Raw genomic sequence first — 8,862 nt, forward strand, 5'->3', positions numbered from 1 at the left:
GCCATGATAGTGTATCAAGCTAATCCTCTGGGATTTGAACTCTATTTGTATGCAAATACTTTCTTTGTTTCAGTAATCCAATATGGCTGCTGGTCACGTGAGTGAACATGTTCCATATAGGGAATCTACTCTCTTACCTTGGGGTAATTTCTTGGTTATTTGCAAAATGTAGCTGGATTATGAGGCCATAAAATTTTGGTAATAAGCCATTTCCTTTGTGAAATTTGTATAGCTCTTTGAGAATTGTTGTGATAGTGAACCGTTGTAGTCGGTTGAGTGTACTTTAGGTTGGGTATTCTTATGCATAGAGGAGAAATAACTGTAATATTGTCAGATTAAGCTGCTCGTCAAATGAATGTTTGGACTTATGTCGTTGTTATCTTAATGGTTTTGACACCAAGGAAACTGGTGTTTTTATTCCCATTTTCAGGGCTGTGCTAAACCCAGTGATTAATATTACCGTTTTTGGAGAGATTGTAAAGTTTGGAACGCCAAATCTGTAACTCAAGTTAGATTTATTTGGGCTTTATGAGAAATGGACTGCATTGTTGATTTTCATGTTTGCCAAAGTTTAATTTGAGGTAAAATTTCTTAAAGTATATTAATTTTGGGCAACATTGTGCTTTATAGTTTTGGAAGTACTCTATCGTCCCGGGTGCGGGGGAGAAAAGTTTGGTTTTGACGTACAAAATTGCCCCGCATAGCGGGGAATTTTCTTCATTTAGAAGGCAGGCCTGGTCTAATGCCCCGCTATTCCCCGGGTATGGGGGTGCGGGGCTTTCCACTGACTAGTGCATAAACTCGACAAGAAAATTCACTATTGTTGCAGAGATAGTTCTTTTGTTGAAAAAGATATATGAAAGAGACGTCCCTTTAAGAGCTGTGGTTAAAGTAAAAACCTTAGCTGTTTTGTCTCCACCTTATCCCCGCTAATTGAAAACCAATACCGCGAAATTTAAATCTGCCGCCATTTTGACGCGTACTTGTTTCTATGGAAATTGTGCAAACCATTCCCACGCGCGCCAAAATCGCACGCGCGTGGCTTGAACATGCGCACTCATTTGACCGCTGTGTTGAGAGACTCTGGGATAATCGACTTGAACTATATTTTTGATTGGCCGCTTGCGTAACAATGACAGTCCGACAGGAAGTCGGTAAGTAATTCGGAAGCCCCAGAATTTGGAGGGAGATTCAAAATCTAAAACTAGTTTCAGTGCTGTTTGATTTTTTCTACCTCAGAAATATATAAATCACAAAAATAATAAAACGATGAGGTTTGAATTATGTCTTATACCGCACGGGAATTTTCCCACGCTGCTAAAAAGTGATTACTGTTGCTATTACAAAAGTACCGTGGGAAAACATTACATCAGTCTCTTTGAGGAGAAATCCGTGGAATAAGGTCTTGTCGAAGCCATTCAGAATTACGGAAACATTAAATTGCAGAAGAAGAGGACATTTGTGTCGTTTCCACGAAAAAATTGTCGATCGTGTTGCTTGCACGATGGCATTCTGAACGATGGAATGTACGCTGAAACACTAAAAATACACTCACCGAAAGCGTCAGAGGTTTCATCTTCACTTGCTCTTACAGCAAGCCAATGATCATTTCTCCAGTTTCTTTGTGTGTAAGGCTAAAATTCTTGTTTCTCGAACACTTTCAACCCGCCATTTCTACTGTTTACGGTTTTCTCTTTTCTGTTTCCGGTTAAACTCAAGCATACGTAATAAGACCGGAACCCACGTTTTCTGGGAATCCCAGAGTCTCTCTAGGCGCTCACCCGCTGGCCAAAAAGCCCGAGGACTCTGGGTACGAGATTGGGGGTAAGTCGAAGTGAATCCACTTCCGTCTTTGACTTCGAGAACAGTAGCGCTCTAACGCAGACATTCTTGTTATTCGTCAAGCAATCTTTCCTCCTCAAAGAACAGGGACATTGAGGTAAGGAGATAAAGGTAAGAGGGTTGATGATACATTTAAATGTAGGTACGTCTTGTGGGAATTGATTGAGTTTATGTAAAGCTAATTGTAGTTACTTTAGTGGGAAAATGGTAATAATTAAACATCTATCACATCTTCAATCGAATGAACGCTTTGGGCAAAACCAGTCTTGATTTTGAACTTCATACCTTTCCTTGCCGTCAAACATCCACAAAGTCTGGAAACTTTCATCTCGTTTGGAGCGTACGACGTTTGGATACTTTCAGTAATCGCTGCTTATTTACCGATATCCATAAAAGCTTATATTCTTTCAATTGGATAGATATCATGTTCTGGAAACGGGAGAAAGATTCTGTGGCTGTCTTTTGTGTGTCTTGGAAAGAGTTTTCCATACCTCGAAATTATTTTAAGCTGTCTCTAAACGCAAATGGTGATTCCTTTAAATTTTTGAGAGATCAGATCTATTGAAAAGCAAGAATTAGTGCTGAATTAATGAGGGTTGATAGACTTGAGGCAAGTTTTAGGTATTTGTTTTTTAAAGCTACGTGTCAGAAAAAGGAAGTTGAGGTGATTTGACTTTTAGCGACGTGATGAAATCTTTTAAGTCTCCATAAAGCAAAACCTTTGTACTTTCAGAACAGTGTAGATCATTTGGCCCAGCTAGTAGTTCCACTTTGGTGGATATTCATGCTCCAAGTATAACAACGGACAATTTATTGTTTTTTTCTCATTTAGTTAAGGACGAGTTTAGGTTAGTTCCTAGAATTTCAGCTTGGAATTGCACCAGCGTTTGTTAAGTGCAATGGTCAGTAATCGTTGACAGCCCGGGTTTTTTTTTTATTTTACCATCAACCCGACGTGTTTTCAGCAACATCTAGTCTGCACTGCCTGTGGCCAGTTTGTGATGGCATTCAGAAATTTGCACAACAATGTTTTGACAGATTTTTTGGCCGGTTGCCAAGTGATGAGAGATCGGACTTTAAACATGCACAAATCCATGCATAATGAAAATTCGCCTTCCCCCAACACCCCTAAGGCAAAAGTAAAAAAGGCTTATTATCCAATTCGTAGTCAGCGTTTGAAAATTGGAAGCTAACGGAGTGAAGCAAAGTCGTCAGAGGTACAGCGACACTTACTCTTAAATTAACAAATTAATTTCTAGGCTTCAAGGATTCGGTGTGTAGACACGAGAAATCAATCCTTACAAGTTCTGCAAGTTTTGCTACATCGGCAATTTTTTGGCTCTGTGTAATTTGCTGTCATTTGTCGTCGCTTAACAGTTGAGATATTTGTAAATTTGCCTAAATTCCGCATGCAGTAACTATTCGGTGTTTGCTTCATCATCGCGTCTATTCAATGTACTTGAGTTCTGTTGCCTAATGATATGTAATTCCCTTCGTTCATTTCGTCCCTTTATTATGTATTCGTCTTTCGTAATAAAAGTATTGTATTTCCTCTTGTAAGTCGGAGTTGCCGTACAGATCTTGTAAGTTGTTTATTTCAGTCGTAGTTTTTTGGCGTTTCTGAAGTTAAGTTTTAAGTATCTTGCTTGTAACTTTGTATTTCTATATTTCCTTTCTGTAGTGAATCGTTAAGTTAAGTACGAATTTCAAGCTGTGCAGGAGTTTTAATTACACAGTGAAATTCAACAACAACAACAACTTTATCACCCTTTTTCCTAACAGAACAAATTACAGAAAATGAAATTCGAAAAAGAGTGATGGCTTCCTTAATAACTGTGAAAGCTAACGAAAGTTGGAAACCAAAGTAAAAAAGACTAATTTGAAAGACAGGTCGGACGCACAAGTAACATACACAACAAAACACAACTACAATACAGTCGGCTACCTAAACTCTCTACCTAACCTATCTAAAACCATAACCTAAACTTAGTCCAAAACTTATGTTCCACTCCGCTTCAGCAATTTTATCAGGAACCTGTGGTCGTAGTGTCTGACGCTATAAACGTTAGCTTTTCAATCTGTCTTTGTTGATTAGCTAATTGCTATCAACTAAGTTCATTTGATAAAACCAAATTTCCGTAGCCTGCGTAGCTAGCTGGCGGGATATTTTATTCCAGGATTATTTCATACCGCAGCCAACTCTCCCGGTTTTCCCGGGAGTCTTCCAAGTTTTTCATCAAATCTCCCGGTTAGAGCACCAAATCGCCCGGGAAATACCTCCCGTGGTCTTTTTCAACATTTTTACATTAATTTAGTTATCTTCGAGATGTCAAAAAGGAAAATAAAACAAGAACTGGATTCTAGTGCTCTCATTTGAGCTGTTCTGGTTTTGATATAGGCTACATTTAACAAGTACCGTAATTGGTCAGAAATCAGCAAATCAAATTGCACAATGCGTGGTAGAAAGTGGGAACGGTTATGGGAACAATAGCAATTGCTGTTCTAACCGAGAAACGTCGGGAACATTCGGAAGGGCTTCGGGTTATTTTCGGAGAGTATTCAGATATTGTCGAATGACATTCTTGCAATCACGGCAAAGATTTTTAGATGTCTCCAGATTTTTGGACTCTGGGGGTTGGCAGGTATGTTATTTTAACACGCGGGAGTAAATCGATGATAGCTTCGTTGTGGTTTGGCCCCGAGTAAAAACTACTAGTCCCCATGACAGTCTCGGCCCACGCGCGGCCAAAACCATGGCACTCGCGAGTGTTTAAATAATCCTGCGATAAAATCACAGTTGAGGAACAAACATTAACAGATTAACGGTTATCGTCTTCCTCTCTGAATGATTTGTGTTCTTCAGGAAGGACAAAGGGCTGAAAAGACTTTTTAGTCAGCGCTAAGATCCCTTCACAACTTTGAATTGTTACAGACCCTAGGTTAACGCGACAAGCATTACCTTATCTACATTCTTCTTCAAAAGCCCACGCTATGGAAAAATCATGATCATGAGCTCTCAGACAAAAAAAAAAAAAAATCGTCCGCACCTCTATTTCTTCGGCGCCCCAAAACACAGCAGTTATCTGTGGTGAGGAGAGTGACAATATCACAATTCCTTGAAAACACACCACTTCCAGACAATGCAGTCATTGCCACACGCCAGCGATGTCTGCTTACTTTATACAAAGGGATCAAAATTCGACAAACACTATAAGCCTAATCCACCAATCCCCACATCTACCTTTGGGGACCTTAGGAGACTGATATTAAAAGAAAAAAGTTCATTTAGTTTAACGGCAAACACCTCCTACAGACACACGGAATAGCAATGGCACAAAAATGGCAGTTACTGTAGCTTTCTCAGTCATTCCATGGCACATAGAGAGAAACAACTACTCCTTTCTAGTCCTCACAAACCTATCGTCTGGAAAAAGTTAAAGTAGATGAAAAATTATATTGATGTGATTTGCAAGAAAGCATGGGGGCATATAGGGGCGATGAAACGCATAAAGGCTCTTGTTCCTTTAAAGGGGCTAGGTCATGCAATTTTAGGCAATTTCAGCATTGATCGAATGGTCATAGAATTAACTAAAATATCAAAATAACTATTCAAAACTATAGAAGAACTCTAACAAAACACAGGGAAGCCAAGAATGGACATGGATGGACAAAAACGGAGGGGGTTGAAACGGATTGAATTTGGGTAAATTTGAAAAACGTCGGCCCACCTTTTTTCAAATTTATATCAGTCTGTATCAAAATGTCATTTACAAAGCTGGAAAATCATTCTCAGTTTTTAACTGGCCGTGATTTTGCGAATGAAAGACTCTTGCTCTGCCAATTTTTCGTTTATAGCTCATAATTAAGAAAATTAAACAAATTGACCTAAAATAGCGTGACGTAGCCCCTTTAAATACACTGGAAACGGTTTATAAGAGCCTCGTACAGTCCTAATTTCAATATTACCCCCCCCCCCCCCCTTGTTGGCAAAATATTCGGCAAAGTACTAAAAGATAAGCAGCAAAGAGCAGATAGAGTTCTCACGGGTGCTGATTATGATATTTGTTCAAATGAAGTAATTGATGCAAGACGGCGCTGTGCCAAGTCAACGCTAATGTACAAAATGCTAAATGATCACACCACTCCCGGCCTCAGAAATTCTTTCATTAGAAGGGATAGCGATCAGACTACGCTGACAGGGGTCATGCCATGCTATGTTCCCTCGTATACATAATGCTCTAGCGGTCTACGTTTTTATTTGTAAGTTTATATTATTTTGATAGTTTTATTGTGTTAGAGCGGTTTTCTAACGAATGTCGTAAAACCAAAACCAAAGTAATTACTTTGGCCAATCAAAAAGGACGGAGGCAATCCAGTAAACCAATCAAAACTCGAAGTAATTACACGTAGCCGACACAAAGCGCAAGAAAATTTGCATGCGTGAGCTACGATTGGTTTTGGTTGAACACTTCTGATTGGTTGAAAAGGTGGCGCGAGAAATTTGAACCAATCACTGAGTGAAGTAATGCAAAACCAAAGTAATTATATAAATACTTTCGACACTCAATTGAAAACCACTCTATAGTGGCCATGCATTATTAGTCTTAGAATTAGTAGTCTTTGAGCGGTTTTCAATTGAGTGTCGAAAGTAATTAGCGAATTACTTTGGGTTTATGATTACTTCACTCATTGATTGGTTTAAAGTTCTCGCGCCATTTTTTCAACCAATTCGAAGTGAAACAGTTGCTAAGTGAAACCAAAACCAATCGTGGCTCGCGCATGCACATTTTCCCGTGCTTTGTGTCGGCTACGTGTAATTACTTCGAGTTTTGATTGGTTTAACAGAATCTGTGACCCTATTTGGGAAAAGGGGGATTAAGGTGAATTTAGAAAACAACGTTTTAACGCGTTTAATCGCGTTCGTCGAAACGCGTGGAAACGCATTTTTTGTGCGTTTAAACAGATTTTTAACGCGTTTAAACAAACGGCTCTGTTGCGCTTCAATTACTGCATTTCGTATGCTGAAAAGTACGCTAATTTAGTTGTATTTGAATGAATAAATTACCTGTTCTATAATATGAAATGCGGAGATTAGAGTGCATGTCTTCCAACCCACTGTGTCAAAATGATCAATTCATCAGCAAACTTACCTTTTGCCTTTCCTTTTTACATTGCAGTAAGAATCACATTCCGTCTATAATAATTTACTATCCTTTTTTCTGTGAGCGCCTCATGCGCACCGACTTTAGCCCACTTGCAGTGCACGAATCTCGTGCTATCAACAACGGCAACCAGGCAATTAGCACACGCAGGAAAGAAGATTCGGTTTTCGAGTCTTCCTAAGAATGGAGCAAGCCGTCGCATTTGAGCCTACGGATTCTGCAGACAAGAGCCAACGATATTGCTCAAAGAAACGCGAACCACTGAACGACGCTTCAAAAATGTTTCCATTAGCGCATCAGGTTTCACCAAGAGGCTGGTCAATCATTTGTCTCAAGCTTGTTTTAATATTTTTAAACTCTTTAAAATTTTCACATTCTCCTCCTTCGTGTTTTCCTCTTCGGAATTTTTGGCGACAAAAAGAGCACGTCGCCAGAATGAAGCAGAATCGAAGTGATGACGCCGCTAGCCTTCGGGATGTGTCATGTGTTATCACTCGAGTAGACTGGTCACGATGTCGTGACGCTGGCCCCGCAAGATCTGAAAAATGAGGTGTGCGCCCCATAGCGACGAAAAAATTGGATTGTTTGTACCATTATTGATACTGCCTCGAGAAGATAGAAGTTACAGAAAGCAGGCCGTCAACATTTAACCACCTTCAGATGGACGTAATTCAAAGAATGAGCGAATCACATAAACATTTCATCGAAATGTGACAAAGTAAACATCGCATTAACTTGACCAAATACTTCTGGGTTGTGTAATTCTCTCCATTGTTATCGTGGGGAAACAGAAACCTAAATATCCAGTTGCGAGAGAAGTAGGGAGCGATTCAGTGAAACTGGGAACGTTTTTAGATTCGCGAACATTTGGTAGTATCGCAAGTATTTACCGGTTTTTCTGATCAGCGAATTGATTTTTTCGGAACTTCCTTGGTGTTCACGAACAGGCTTTCCATCGGATAGTCTTAATTTATTTGTTACGGATTCTTTCAGTTGTCGCTATAATAATATAATTATTGTGGGACTGTGGGAGAAGTAGCGAACGATTTAACGAAAGCAAGAGCCGTTTTTCGCTATCTTTATGACCGGTACCTTCCGGTGTGATTAATGGCTCGAAGTTTAAGCTTTGGCCGAAGACGCTGAATATATCTGGTCTCGTTCGCTCATGAAAGAGGTTTCCTGTGCTAAATGCAAATTACCCGCGAATGATTCGGGAAGGTTGGATGGGTTCAGGGAAGTATGATCCATTTCTTTCAGAGCTTTGCTTTTTTGTTATTTCAGAGTTTTAATTGAAAGCGCTATCATATTGTTGCAAGTTATCGTGCTTGTGTCTTGGCGCTTCACTATCTGCCTATTCAACCCCTTTTCATTATCGCAAATCATAAACAAACAGGAAATTAAACAAACTGATGTCTCCTTTTGACAAGTACTAAATGACCAAAAAGTCTAAAATTTCGGAAGGTTGCGTGACTGATCGCGACGAATATGTGGATCAGTTTATTTCTTTTGAGCGGTAAACAGCGAGTCGTCGATCAATTTCTTTTCTAATGGCTTGAACGTAACTCTTAAATGCAGCTTTAGTTGAGCCCTGTCATGATGGTACGATTGTTTTATCTTCGTTCGGTTACTTGGGCCTTGGTCGTCGCCGGGGTCGTCGCTCAGAGTCGGAAGACAGCCGCTATGTCAACTGCCTTGATCAAACATGAATCAAGGAAAAATGGTAGTAAGTTTTGCATGTGAAGAATGCCTCAGCTGGTAACCCCAATGCAGAATTTTATTTGATTGATTTATAAGTGTTTGCGACTCTACTAAGACCAACATGAACAGCATTCAACAATCAACGTTCTGTTGTACATTT

The 8,862-nt window shown here is 39.6% G+C and overlaps 1 protein-coding gene across 1 annotated transcript in view; it reads left to right on the top strand.

Moving 5' to 3' along the window:
* The first annotated feature begins 1,865 nt into the window (after positions 1–1,865).
* Positions 1,866–8,862, top strand: part of LOC138050183 (uncharacterized) — a 56,616-nt gene continuing 49,619 nt past the window's right edge. The window contains exon 1 of the mRNA XM_068896642.1: positions 1,866–1,953. The gene's annotated coding sequence lies outside the window, so the exon portion shown is untranslated. The remainder of the gene's footprint in view (positions 1,954–8,862) is intronic.

Source organism: Montipora capricornis, chromosome 5 (assembly GCF_036669925.1).
Source record: "Montipora capricornis isolate CH-2021 chromosome 5, ASM3666992v2, whole genome shotgun sequence".
In the NCBI taxonomy this organism is placed as follows: domain Eukaryota; kingdom Metazoa; phylum Cnidaria; class Anthozoa; order Scleractinia; family Acroporidae; genus Montipora; species Montipora capricornis.